We start from the raw sequence: 15,499 nt of genomic DNA on the forward strand, positions 1-15,499 counted from the left end.
AGCGCGCGGGAGAGAGGAAGAAGAGAAAGCCAGAGGTAGAGGAAGAGACCGACAGTGGACCCCGGGTCCACCTATCAGCCACAGAGAGCACTGTGCTCTCGGGTACGACCAGCGTATTTTCAGTAATTTAGAAGTCTATTCTAAATTTACTATAACCAATAGTAGAAATTTACCGAATATTTTTCCATGCAATGCCAGCATGCCACACTGTGGTTTTGCACCACTTATTGCCCACTCACTGTAGCTACGTTCCAATTACATGAGTAAGATGGTTATTTTTGTGATGGTAGGAGTAAGATTTTTTTTAAACAACACTTAGCAAATCTTGAGGACGAGGTTTTTCTTAAGGGGGTTAGTATTGTAACAACCCAAAAAATTAACCATGATTTGTTTGTTAAAAAATTGCCAGGAGATTAAAAATTTTACTTCCTGGATTTTCTATTGACTTCAGAACCCCTCTTATTCCTTTTAATATTGTGGAGTTTTACTCCAAGTGAAAACTTTCCAAAAATATTATTGGACTTGTACACTCTCTCAATAAAACAAGTCTTTATCAGTGGATTTATTTGCATAATTGTTTTCCTCAGCTTTATTCTTTTAAAATGAGTTTTCATAAGTTTTGGATCCTCTTTTGCACTGCAACTATTTGATAAATGCATTTAAAATTTTCACCAAATTTTGGGGATGTCATATGATGTCCCTAAATCACTTTTGTGCAAAAATATATTTTTGTCATTGGAGATTTAGAGCTCTACCCCATAGTTTCGGAACTAGTCCACTTGGTACCTTTGCACTACAACCCCTTTAAATAATTCTTTAAAAAATTTACCAAGTATTTGGAGATGACAATAGATGCATATAATTCATTTTTATGCAAAAACCCATGAATGTTCTTTGCAAGATTTGAGCAAATCATCCTCTTTTGCTCTCTGGACCAAATTGGCATTTTCTACTGCAACCCTATTTTATTTTGCTCTAATGCCCATGATCTTTCTCCTGCTTATAAACCACCCTACAAAACCCTTAAGTCCAGGAGAGTGGCCGCATGGGAGTATTTTTGGTCCATAAAATGATAGCCTTTAGTTTCTGTCCAGATTTGGTTTTCTCAAAAGCTTGCACTAACAAGTTTCTGGCCTTGACTAACTAACGTTACCATCATCACCTACACCTAATGAGACACTAATCTGGAGATTTTGGCCACCCCAAGAAATGCCTAGATGCCTCTAGCATTCTGTCAAACACTTTGTGTGCATAGCCAAATTGGCATGATTTTTAGTTGGCATTGTGAACCTGATCCTCTGACCTAACTAACTTGTCCACTAAGCTCCTAGATAACCCTAACCCAAGCCTGTTAGCTACCAGCCTCTCTCAAGCTCTCTAGCACCTGATGGCATTGCGTCGAACACCTGGTGTGCGTGCTCTGGGCGCGCCCAGTGCGCATGTTTTGCACGCGCGCGCACCGAGTTGCCGCGTCCCACTGCCGCCTCCCCGCACTTGTTCTGGCCACTCCCCTCGCACAGCCAGCACGCCCGACCTCTCCCTCGCGGCAGAGCCGCCCTGGCCCCCTCCTGGCACCCTACAGCGCCGCCGTCAGGTCGGCCATGGCAGCAAGCGGGCGGCCGCAGCAGCCTCTGCCTTGGACGGCGCCACCTGAGCCACACGCGTGTGCCAGCTGCCCTCTGGAGCAGTCCGAGCTCATCCAGAAGCTCGTCTGCAAGCGCTCGTCGCCGCCACGTCCCCCTGCAGCAGCAGAACAACGGTTCGCCGTCGAGCTTATCCACGGAAGCCACGAAACTGACCCTGGCCGCCTATAAAAGCACCCCCGAGCTCAACCAAGTCATCAGGCAACCTCAGGCCACTCCTCCAGAGCCCCCATGGCCAGCCATCGACGGCGGGAAGCCTTCTTCCTCGTCTCCGGCTGATTCGGCCGCCGCCACGTTCTGGTCCCGCTCGTTGCAACCAGAGCCTCCCCCGTCCATCTGGTGCCACCGTTCAATTCCCCTGAGCCTTGCGGAGCCGCCCAACACCTCAAACTCGCTCGTGAACCACCATAGCCCGAACCCCCAAATCTTCCCGAAGCCACCTCCGCCGCAGAGCTCGCCGCCGGCGACTCCCTTCGTCCCCGCCAGCTTGTCGACCACCGGGAGGACCGCCCTGGACTGGCGGATCCATCCCCTCCCTCAGAACCCCGCGGGGAAACGCCGTTCGTCGATGACGATCGCCCGAGTCCCGCCTCCGCTCGGGCAGAGGAAAAGGAGGGAGAGGCAACTGGTCAAACCTGACCAGTGGGCCCCTTGGACCCACTGTCAGTGACCCACACGCCAGTCCATGCTGGATAAGTGAAAGCGTAAAGTCTCGAGTACGTCCCCCCCCTCCCCCCGAACCGTTTTTCTTTTTTAGTTTCTTTTATTTATTTATTAAAAACAGAATTTGACTAAAACTTTGACTGGCTATAACTTTTTAAATATAGTTGATTCTTTTTCCTACGTTCCTCAAATTTTGTCTAGTTTATTTTCATATTTATTTGAAAAAAAATCAGACAACTTTTTTGTACTGTTTTGAAACTATGGGTTAATTTGAATATTTTCAAAAATAGGATTTTGAAGAAGAAGAAAACTTTCAAAAGTTTTGGGATGCACCATGCCTCTCCACAACTTGAAGGCAAGCATTCTGAACCCTGGCATAATATTGTCGTGTGGTGTTTGATACGGTTATGACACCCCTTGTCTCGGAGTTTTCATTATTTTATGTGATGATATGAACCTACTCATAAGTGCATATTGATGATTCCGTGCTATTGGAATTGATGCGTTGTGTTAGTAATCACCATCATATGCCTTTCATGCCTATCGGAAGAAATCCGGGAAAGCCTCTGTCTTGAGTAAACATGAGCTTGTCTCCGGTCTTCGTCGAGACGGTTGTGTCCGGTATGGCATAGTAAGGCATGATGAGTGGTGATTCTGTTGGTTGAAATATATTTGTTATGCTAATCATACAGGGAACACTTAAACCTCCTGAGTCGACCGTAGATCGAGTCTTGTTCCAGTAACCCCCATACTTGTTTCGTACTACCACTTGTCCCTGCTATAGGTAGGGTACAGTTCAGTAAGTTGTCAACCCCTTTCTAGCACACACCGTACAGGGAGGCAATGGTGGATGATATCGGCTGCATCCGGTAGGCATGCCACCTGGTCCGGGGGCATGGTGTTTTCGGTTGTAGCCGAGGGGGTAGCTCCCCTAGTTTGCGCTCGTTATAAATTTTGTGACCCCATGCTAATCGAGGTTGTAGCCTCCCCACTTAGAGTTTTGCTTAACGAGTGTCGTGGGTGATTCCAGCCACCGATAAGTCAAGCTGGTGTGTGCGGTCAGGTGTGTTTTCAATTAAAAGGCCGTAGACGGAATTAGTCCCGGTGGACTAAAGGAATCTGTTACTCGTGGGTAAAGAGTACACCCTCTGCAGAGATTAAATCTATTCGAATAGCCGTGTCCATGGTTAAGGACTACAGTCTGGGTTGGGTCAGTGTCGGTCTTAGTGTCGGTCTTTGGAGGAAAAACTACTAAACCAGAACATGGATCATGACTTGTGACTTATGATGATTATGCTTATTATTATTTTGGACTAACCATTTATGTTATTTGAATTATTGAGTATCCCTGGGACAGTTCTACCTCCTGGATATTCATTGTTATTATTTTCTTATAAGCCCTTTATGTGGTGTCGCACAGACGCCCGACTGTGGCATGTTTGTTACTTATTTCACTTATAAGCCCTTTATGTGGTGTCGCACAGACGCCCGACTGTGGCATGTTTGTTACTTATTTCACTTATGAGCCCTTTATGTGGTGTCGCACAGACGCCCGACTGTGGCATGTTTGTTACTTATTTCATTTATAAGCCCTTTATGTGGTGTCGCTCAGACGCCCGACTGAGGCATGCTTTATGTTATTGTCCTTTCGAGGCGTCGCTTCAGACACCCGATCGGTGCATTCTATTTCTACTCTCTGATTGCATAGTCATGTTTTATATGAATAACTTGTTTACGTGCACCATGGATTTTTTTATGACTGACGTTGTGGTCATAGAATATTTCAGAGCATGAATATCATTTGTTATATTATACATGTGTTCATAATGTTTGCGAGTACATTCAAAGTACTCACTGGCTTGTCCCTGGCTATTGTCTTGGCAAGATTTCCTGCATGGAGAGGAGCGTTGCGATGATAGCCCCGGAACCTACGCACTGGTGATAGCAGTCTCGCGAAGATAGGAGTTATCCAGGTCAGCTGTTCCTGTGGGAAATGGAGCCCCACAGACGCTGATGTACCACAAACCGCTTCTGACATCAACCACTAGAAACCTTGTGTTGTACTCATAGGCTAGAGTGGTCTTGTACTACATATTTTGTAATTTGCTTGGAATTTCTGTATTAAGTTTGTGCCTCATCAGCTAACAGTAATCCTGGGGCTGGTGAGCACAAGGCCCATTTTCTGGGAAATTAATATCCCGAAAATCCGGTCCTGACAATCTCTACGTCATTGTTTTTGCTAGGTTGAGCATCAACATGAACATCATTATTAATATTATCACTAGGTTCATGTTCATCACCTGATTGTGTTTCAGCATCAGAGATAGAAATATCATTGGGATTCTTAGGTGTGTCTACAACAGGTTCACTAGAAGCATGCAAAGTCCTGTCATTTTTCTTTTTCTTCTTTTTAGAAGAACTAGGTGCCTCTAAATTATTTCTCTGAGAATCTTGCTCGATTCTCTTAGGGTGTCCTTCAGGATACAAAGGTTCCTGAGTCATTCTACCAGTTCTAGTAGCCACTCTAATAGAAAAGTCATTTTTATTATTTAATTCATCAAGCATATCATTTTGAGCTTTAAGTACTTGCTCAGATTGAGTAGCAACCATAGAAGCATATTTGCTAATGAGTTTGAGTTCACCTTTAACTCTAGCCATATTATCGCTCACGCGTCCTATCTCGAAAGCATTATTCTTTTACTCTCTACCAACATAAGCATTAAAACTTTCTTGTCTAGCCATAAAGTCATCAAATTCATCTAAGCACGGGCTATGAAATTTAGTAGAGGGGATTTCAACTTTATCATATCCATAGAGAGAATTTACCTTTACTACCTGTGTCGGGTTATCAAGACAATGTGGTTCTTCAACAGGCGGTATATTAAGACCATGTATTTCTTCAATAGGTGGTAAATTCTTAACATCTTCAGCTTTAATACCTTTTTCTTTCATTGATTTCTTTGCCTCTTGCATATCTTCAGGACTAAGAAATAAAACACCTCTCTTCTTCGGAGTGGGTTTAGGAATAGGCTCAGGAGTTGGCTCAATTGGTTCAGGAATTGGCTCAGGAAGAGTCCAATTATTTTCATTAGTCAACATATTATTCAATAGTAATTTAGCTTCATCGACTGTTCTTTCCCTGAAAACACAACCAGCACAACTATCCAAGTAGTCCTTGGAAGCATCGGTTAGTCCATTATAAAAGATATCAAGTATTTCATTTTTCTTAAGAGGATGATCAGGCAAAGCATTAAGTAATCGGAGAAGCCTCCCCCAAGCTTGTGGGAGACTCTCTTCTTTGATTTGCACAAAATTATATATTCCCTGCAAGGCAGCTTGTTTCTTATGAGCAGGGAAATATTTAGCAGAGAAGTAATAAATCATATCCTGGGGACTACACACACAACCAGGAGCAAGAGAATTATACCAAGTCTTAGCATCACCCTTTAACGAGAACGGAAATATCTTAAGGATATAATAATAGCGAGATTTATCATCATGAGTAAACAGGGTGGCTATATCATTCAACTTGGTAAGATGTGCCACAACAGTTTCAGATTCAAGGCCATAAAAAGGATCAGATTCAACTAAAGTAATAATTTCAGGATCAACAGAGAATTCATAATCCTTATCAGTAACACAGATAGGTGAAGTAGCAAAAGCAGGGTCAGGTTTCATTCTAGCATTAAGAGACTGCTGCTTCCATTTAGCTAATAATTTCTTAAGATCATATCTATCATTGCAAGCAAAGATAGCTCTAGCAGCTTCTTCATTCATAACATAACCCTCAGGAACAACAGGCAATTCATAATCATTGGGAGAACTTTCATCATCACTATCATCAATAATAGCATCTTCAATAATTTTGTTCTCTCTAGCCCTAGCAAGTTGTTCATCAAGAAATTCACCTAATGGCAAAGTAGTATCACGCACAGAAGTAGTTTCATCATAAGTATCATGCATAGCAGAAGTGGCATCATCAATAACATGCGACATATCAGAATTCATAGCAGTAGCAGGTTTAGGTGTCGCAAGCTTACTAATAATGGAAGGAGAATCTAGTGCAGAGCTAGATGGCAGTTCCTTACCTCCCCTCGTAGTTGAGGGTAAAATCTTGGTTCTTTCATCTTTCAAGTTCCTCATACTGATCAACAGATATAAATCCCAAGTGACTCTGAAAATAGAGCTATGCTCCTCGGCAACGGTGCCAGAAATTAGTCTTGATAACCCACAAGTGTAGGGGATCGCAACAGCTTTCGAGGGTAAAGTATTCAACCCAAATTTATTGATTCGACACAAGGGGAGCCAAAGAATATTCTTGAGTATTAGCAGTTGAGTTGTCAATTCAACCACACCTGGATAACTTAGTATCTGCAGAAAAGTATTTAGTAGCAAAGTAATATGATAATAAAGGTAACGGTAGCAAAAGTAATGTTTTTGGGTTTTGTAGTAATTGTAACAATAGCAACGGAAAAGTAAATAAGCGAAGAACAATATGTGAAAAGCTCGTACGCAATGGATCAGTGATGGATAATTATGTCGGATGCGATTCCTCATGTAATAGCTATAACATAGGGTGACACAGAACTAGCTCCAGTTCATCAATGTAATGTAGGCATGTATTCCGAATATAGTCATACATGCTTATGGAAAAGAACTTGCATGACATCTTTTGTCCTACCCTCCCATGGCAGCGGGGTCCTAGCGGAAACTAAGGGATATTAAGGCCTCCTTTTAGAGAACCGCAACAAAGCATTAGCACATAGTGAATACATGAACTCCTCAAACTTTGGTCATCACCGAGAAGTATCCCGATTATTGTCACTTCGGGGTTGTCGGATCATAACACATAATAGGTGACTATAGACTTGCAAGATAGGATCAAGAACACACATATATTCATGAAAACATAATAGGTTCAGATCTGAAATCATGGCACTCGGGCCCTAGTGACAAGCATTAAGCATAGCAAAGTCATAGCAACATCAATCTCAGAACATAGTGGATACTAGGGATCAAACCCTAACAAAACTAACTTGATTACATGGTAAATCTCATCCAACCCATCATCGTCCAGCAAGCCTACGATGGAATTACTCACGCACGGCAGTGAGCATCATGAAATTGGTGATGGAGGACGGTTGATGATGACGACGGCAACGAATCCCCCTCTCCAGAGCCCCGAACGGACTCCAGATCAGCCCTCCTGAGAGAGATTAGGGCTTGGTGGCGGCTCCGTATCATAAAACGCGATGAAATTTTCTCTCTGGTTTTTTTCTCCGCGAGACGGAATATATGGAGTTGGAGTTGAGGTCGGCGGAGCCTCAGGGGACCCACAAGACAGGGGGCGCGCCCAGGGGGGAGGGCGTGCCCCCCACCCTCGTGGACAGGGTGTGGGCCCCCTGGTCTTGATTCTTTCGCCAGTATTTTTTATATTTTCCACAAAGTGCCTCCGTGGATTTTCAGGACATTCCAAGAACTTTTGTTTTCTACACATAAAACAACATCATGGCAGTTCTGCTGAAAACAGCGTCAGTCCGGGTTAGTTTCATTCAAATCATGCAAGTTAGAGTCCAAAACAAGGGCAAAAGTGCTTGGAAAAGTAGATACGTTGGAGACATATCATAAGGCGACACCCGTGGGAATACCATGTGTGAGGATGCAAAGTGATATGAGGTGTTACATGCTAGATCAGTGTGGCATTGAGTCGGGGTCCTGACAGAATGGAACTTTTGTGATGATCTTTCTTGGACCAGAAGCAAACCAAGAGACTTGGAGATGAAGTCGGAGACTCCAACCAGGCGGCCACGAGGGTGGAGGGCGGGTCCAAGGGTAGAGCATGCCCCCTACCTTGTGGGCCCATCGGAGCTCTCCTGACCTAATTCTTTTGCCTATATATACTCTTATACCCCAAAACCATCAGGGGGAGCCACGAAAATACTTTTCTACCGCCGCAACCTTCTGTACCCGTGAGATCCCATCTAGGGACCTTTTCCGGCGTCTTGCCGGAGGGGGATTCAATCATGGAGTGCTTCTACATCAACACCATTACCCTTCCGATGAAGCGTGAGTAGTTTACCACAGACATACAGGTCCATAGCTAGTAGTTAGATGGCTTCTTCTCTCTCTTTGATTCTCAATACCATGTTCTCCTCGATGTTCTTGGAGATCTATTCAATGTAATATTCTTTTGCAGTGTGTTTGCCGAGATCCAATGAATTGTAGATTTATGATCAGATTATCAATGAATATTATTTGAATCTTTTCTAAATTCTTACATGCATGATTTGATATCTTTGCAAGTTTCTTCGAATTATCGGTTTACTTTGGCCTACTAGATTGGTTTTCTTGCAATGGGAGAAGTGCTTAGCTTTGGGTTCAATCTTGTAGTGTCCTTTCCCAGTGACAGTAGGGGCAGCAAGACACGTATTGTATTGTTGCCATCGAGGATAAAAAGATGGGGTTTTCATCATATTGCTTGAGTTAATTCCTCTACATCATGTCATCTTACTTAATGCGTTACTCTATTCTAACTTAATAGTCTAGATGCAGGCAGGAGTCGGTCGATGTGTGGAGTAATAGTAGTAGATGCAGAATCGTTTCGGTCTACTTGACACGGACGTGATGCCTATGTTCATGATCATTGCCTTAGATATCATCATAATTATGTGCTCTTCTATCAATTGTTCGGTAGTAATTTTTTCACCCACCGTATTATTTGCTATCTTGAGAGAAGCCACTAGTGAAACCTATGGCCCCCGGGTCTCTTTTCCATCATATTAAGTCTCTTTTCCATCATATACGTTCTATTTTCCATCATACTAGTTTTTGATCTACTATTTTGCAATCTTTTACTTTCCAATCTATAAACCAAAAATAGCAAAAAAAATATTTACTTTACTGTTTATCTATCTCTATCAGATCTCACTTTTTGCAAGTAATCATGAAGGGATTGACAACCCCTTTATCGCGTTGGGTGCAAGTTGTTGATTGTTTGTGTAGATATTCGGTGACTTGTGCATTGTCTCCTACTAGATTGATACCTTGGTTCTCAAACTAAGGGAAATGCTTACTGTACTTTGCTGCATCACCCTTTCCTCTTCAAGGAAAAAACCAACGCAAGCTCAAGAGGTAGCACAGAGCCACAAGGACTTTAGTAAACACCACGAGATATTTCCCCATACGGATAGACACATGAGCAAAGAAGGATACATGTCGGTCAATCCATGTGTTTTGGAGCAGTAGCGGACTACTAAGGCTCAGTCGAAGCACTAGGAGGCATTTCCCTATAGGAAAGGCTACGAAAGGGAGATAACTAGGTGTCGAATCCCACACATAGCAATGCATTCCAAAACATACACACAATATGCATGATATGTGTAGATACAACATGGCATCACAACTTAACTCTACAACTCAAAGTATTGATAAGGCTCAGCAGAGACATAAATAGCATGATATTACAAACATGGGTCTCATGACCCAACATATAAAGTCATACAAGCAACAGAAGCATAAACATGTCTGAGTACAGACTACTACAAAAGAAAAAGACTGAGAAGCCTGACTATTTACAAGACCCTCCATAGGAACGAGATCTCTGTCTAGGATTCGCAAGCTACTCGGTCAACAGCGAACTCGTCATTGAAACCACTAGTGAGACTAGCGTCTCCTCTTAAAACACATAAATTAAGCAACCGTGAGTACGAAGGTACTTAGCAAGACTTACATCAAAATTACATACTTATGTATCAGTATCAACAAGGGGGATATGAAGTTTAACTGTAGTAGTTAGCTTTGACTCAGTGGCTATCCTGTGTTATGACTACCAGTAACTTCTTTGAGGTGAGAAAGTGCACACAAGTCCACATATTCACCATATCAATACACCACTATGGATCCTCTCCCGTCTCCCTACAAGAAGTCCATCCATAGCACTCACACTTATCTTGCCCATTTTAGGGTATCCACTTCAAGTTGTTTATGAACCATATAAGTCTCGAAGTAGTCCATATCCGAGGACGCGGCTATTTGGATAATTCAGTTAACCCTGCAGGGGTGTACTTCTGCACACACACGCTCTCATCAATTACCACCATATACATGTCATGTATCTCGGCAACCTTCAAGTGTAAGACTGGCGAGGGTGTCAGCCCCAACATAACTAACCGCACAAGACTCTAGTCCAGGTTTATTGCCTATCTGAGGCTGAACCTGTAAGGGAAGTCCGGTCGAAGTTTCCATCATGGCCCCAAACGATGTGTGCAGAGTTCCCAAGTCAACCATCCGGACGCCACTTGGTACACCGGGCCCGGTGCCTAGTCTGTCTTAAGCCCACCTGTACCGGGTGCCACTTGGTAGACAAATAGCACAACCTACAAACCATCAGAAACTAGTTGCAACTCCTGGACAGAGATCAAGGCAATTAATAAGCGAGAGGGGCCACCTTATCCATTGTGCTACACGACATAGCACGCCGCTTCGGGACCCTTCTCGAGAGCTACAGTAGAGAGGAGGAATCGGCAGCAACTCTGTTTCTCTGGTTCTTCCACCGCCGCCTCTGGTCGTTCCCCTCGCCTCCGGCTGCCCTCTGCGCGGCTGGAGGTTGGGGGAACATCAGATCCATGTGGCGCGTGCATATAGGTGTGGGGCTTTGTCCCCTATTTGGGTCTTCGGCGTCGGAGTCTTGACAGAGCGGACGACGGCAAGTTCTCGAATAAAGGTATCGTGGCTCTGGCTCCGGCTCATCGGCGCCGTGGTTGGTGCTGACGAGGGGCCGGTGGAGTATAGCCTTTCGACGTGATGGTGGTCTGGTTCATCGGTTTTCCTCGGTGATGCCGACTCGTTGTGGAGGGAGAAGGGTGGCTTGGTCTGTGGTCGATTGTGGCTTGTTGGAGAGGGATCCGGTCATCTCTTACAAGGTGAGTTGGCATCGTCCCCGGATCTGAAGCAGGAGCGGCTCGGGGAGCATCCTCGACAGGGGGATCGCCTCCGACAGATATACTTATGGGATTTAGATCCAGTTTCTTTTGAGCTGGTAGCTGCCGCGGTTCGTCAATGCCAATTTGGCAAGGGGCTACTCCTGCTCCAGGCTTGTGGCAGGTCCGATGTCTTCTCCGGTGCCGGCTGTTTGTCGATGGCGGAGAAGCAGGCATCGTGCGTTCACAATGTATATGGAAGTCTTCTGAGTCTCCTTTGCAATACTCTTTGTGCGTGGGGTTTCCGTGTCTTTTGGTTATGGCTGGTGCTGCGTGTATCCTTTGTATCATTACGTATTTATACGTGTATTGGTCTGTTCTATAATGTTTTCCTACTCGTATGAATACAAGTGATGTATGCCTTTGGGTGTACGGTTTCAAAAAAAAGCGAGAGGGGCCACATTGCTGTAACCCAATGTGTGGTAGTAGCTAGTCTTCACTAGTACCGTTATGTGCTATACAAATGGTTCTTACCCCCTTACAGCGACGGAGTTTTAAACCGTCACATTGCATGTGTGTGCGATAGGGGGTCCTTCCCCCATGACCCAAAAACCGTCGGGGATAGGCGAGCGGCTATTGACGATTTCCATAGAATAAACATACACTACAAAAAAAGACACATCCGTGACATTTTGGGCCGAACGAATTTTTTTTCTGTCATACATATGACACTTCTATGACGATAATTGTGACAAAAGCCGGTATCATCATAGATGTGGTGGGCTCCTACTTCTATGACAAAAAATCATGACAGAAAATGGGCTTTTCGTCCTGGGCGGGCCGGAGACGCAGCTGCATGACATTCTTTGGGCCGTCCATGACAGAAAAAACCGTGGTAGAAGCGAGGGGGAGGAAAATTTCGGGGAGTTGCCGGTTACGGTGGGAGGTCGGGGGCCGAGCGATGCGCGTTTCTCTCGTACACGTGCGAGGCATTGGCTCTAACTGAACCCGAGCGAGGCGTTGGGCTCTAATTGAACCCGAGCGATTGCACTATAGGTTACGCGTTACTGAACCCGAGGGATCGATCGATGGCTGTTAACTGAACCCGATGGAGCGATTCCTTCGCTACTGCTGCTAACTGAAGCCGATCGATTGGATAAAAAGTGAGTGTTGCAGGGGGTTTGGATGAATAGTGAGCGGTGTCATTGCCTTTGGATGAACAGGACCCCGTGGTGTGGAGGGCTGGATGAACAGTAGACGTTGGAGGGGTGGACGTGGAGGGGTGGTTGAACAGGACCCCGTAGTGTGGAGGGCTGGATGAACAGTAGACGGTGGAGGGGTGCCCGTGGAGGGGTGGTTGAACAGTATCCTGTGGAGTAGCGCACGGTGGAGGCTGGATGAATAGGAGCCCGTGGAGGCTGGAGGAGGTCGATGGTTGCCTGTGGAGGCTGGAGGAGGTCGACGGTGGAGATGAACAGTATCCCGTGGAGTCCCGTTTTGCGGTACGCCACACCCCTCCCGATGATCAGGACCCCCGTTTCGACCGTAGTGCTCCAACACAAGTCCGTTTCGTCCGTTTTGTGGTACGCCACATCCCTCCCGATCAGCAGGACCCTCGTTTCGACCGTAGGAGGTCCGTTTCATCCGTTTTGCGGTACGCCGCACCCCTCCCGATCAACAGGACCCCCGTTTCGACCTTAGGAGGTCCGTTTCCTTTGTTTTGCGGTACGCCACACCCCTCCCGATCAACAGGACCCCGTTCCGAATATAGGAGGTCCGTTTCCTCCGTTGTGCGGTACGCCAGGCCTCGTTTCCATCGCCTGTTCCGTCCAAGCCGGTTGGCTCCCACGCATTCCGTTGCCTCCTGATGAACACGACGCATTCCGTTGCCTCCCCATGAACACGACGACGACGCTATTTCTCCGTTCCGACCCAGCCATGTATGTATGCGCGGGTAGGTGTTTGAGACCCTACCCGTATGTACGTATGTGGCCGTATTTTCTTTCTTGCACCCTCGCTGATGTACGTACGTGTACATGCTACGTGCGCGCCTCTACTACGACACGTGTGCGCCTCTACATCGACCAGTATGTACATACACGTTCGCGACCAGAATGACAACGCTACGTACGCTTCGACCAGGTGGGTCCTGACTGTCAGGTACTTCCTTGCCTGCGAAGATTTAGCTGGTGGGTCCCAGCAGTCAGGGGGGTGAATCCTTTTTTTTGCCCGGACGCACTTCCTTGCATGCGAAGATGTAGCTGGTGGGTCCCAATAGTCAGGGGGCGAATCATTTTTTTGCCCGGACGCACTTCCTTGCGTGCGAAGATGTAGCTGGTGGGTCCCAACAGTCAGGGGGGCGAATTGTTTTTTTGCCCGAACGCACTTCCTTGCGTGCGAAGGTGCAGCTGGTGGGTCTCAGCAGTCAGGGGCGAAACGTTTTTTTCACGAAATACGGTGGCCCGTCCGGTGGGTCCCCGCTGTCAAGTGGAGGAATAATTATTTTCCGTGTAATAAGGAGGCACTTCCTTGCTGCGGCCGTGGACCCAGCTGTCAGACTCTCCACATACAGTCCACGTCCTATGGAAGTCGTTCCTTGACCTCGTTGACCACATCACACCGAGAGCACCAGGGCGGTGGACGATGGCGAGGCCTAGGAAGGGGACGACGGGGAGCCGGGGAAGACGCGGCAGTGGAAGCCCGTGCGGAGAGGAGTACGAGGGTTCACTGGTTCGGTTGCGGTGTGAGGCTAACGTCGCCGCAGGGCCTGGCCAGCGGTGGGAATAGTAGGGGCGGTGAGGCCTCCGCAGCAGCACATCCGGCCACGGGAAGCAGGAGCATGCGGCACAACCGGTGATGCTTTGGGCGGCTGGAGCAAGAAGACCAGAGGTTAAAGAAGCACTACGGCCGTTGGATGGGCATCGTACGGTCACTGGAGCTAGAATCGTTTATATTGACTAAGTTGACAAAGCCCTCCGTCCCCGTCAACTTAGTAGGCCCACAAGCCAGCCTCCCACCAATGTGGGTCCCAGCTAGCAGGGGGTATTCATTTTTTTGTGCGTAATAAGGAGGCACTTCCGGTGGGTCCGAGCTGACAGCAGGGGGAACGTTTTTTTCGTGAAATATGATGGCCTGTCGGGTGGGTCCCAGCAGTCAGGGGCAAACGTTTTTTCACAAAATACTGGTGGCCCGTCCGGTGGGTCCCTGCTATCAGGTGGAGGAATAATTATTTTCCGCGTAATAAGGAGGCACTTCCTTGCGGCTGTCGTGGACCCAGCTGTCTGCCTCTTCACGTACAATATTTTTCTGATGGAATTCGGTCATTGACCACATTGACCACGCCGCGCCGAGAGCACCACAGTGGTGGAAGACAACGAGGCCTAGGAAGGGGACAACGCGGAGCCGGGGAAGACGCGGCAGTGGATGCCCACACGGAGAGGAGTACGAGGGTTCACTGGTTCAGCTGCGCTGCCGTCACCACAGAATAACAGGGGGTGTGGTTGAGTGGAGTGGAGGGATGGCTTGGCCAGCGGTGGGAGTAGTATGGGGGCGGTGAGGCCTTCGCGGCAGCACAGCCGGCCATGGGAGGCAGGAGCAGGCGGCACGACCGGCGCTGCTTTGGGCGGCTGGAGCAAGAAGACCAGAGGTTGAAGAAGCTTTACGCCCATTGGATGGACATCGTACGGTCAGTCGAGCCAGAATCGTGCATATTGACTAAGTTGACAAAGCCCTTCGTCCCCGACAACTTAGTAGGCCTCGTCAACTTAGTGGACATCGTACGGGGCGTATTCTTTTTTTTAGGCGTAATAAGGAGGCAATTCCTTGCGTGCGAAGATATAGCTGGTGGGTCCGAGCTGTCAGCGGCGGTAACGTTTTTTTCGTGAAATACAGAGGCCCTTTCAGTGGGTCCCAGATGTCAGGTGGAGGAATCATTATTTTGCGTGTAATAAGGAGGCATTTCCTTGCGTGTGGCCGTGGACCCAGCTGTCAGCCTCTCCACGTACGGTCCACTTCAGATGCATGTCGGTCGTTGACCATGTTGACCAAGCCACGCCGAGAGCACCAGGGCGGTGGACGACGGCGAGGCCTAGGAAGGGAACAACACGGAGGCAGGGAAGACTCGGCAGTTGTTTCCCACGCGGAGGGGAGTACGACTGTACGAGGGTTTACTGGTTCGTCTGCCGTCGCCGGAGAATAACAGCAGGTGTGGGACTGTGGGTGAGTAGAGGGATAGCTAGGCCAGCGATGGGAGTACGGTGGGGCGGTGAGGCCTGC

The sequence above is a fragment of the Triticum dicoccoides genome, chromosome 4B (genome assembly GCF_002162155.2).
Source record: "Triticum dicoccoides isolate Atlit2015 ecotype Zavitan chromosome 4B, WEW_v2.0, whole genome shotgun sequence".
In the NCBI taxonomy this organism is placed as follows: Eukaryota; Viridiplantae; Streptophyta; class Magnoliopsida; order Poales; family Poaceae; genus Triticum; species Triticum dicoccoides.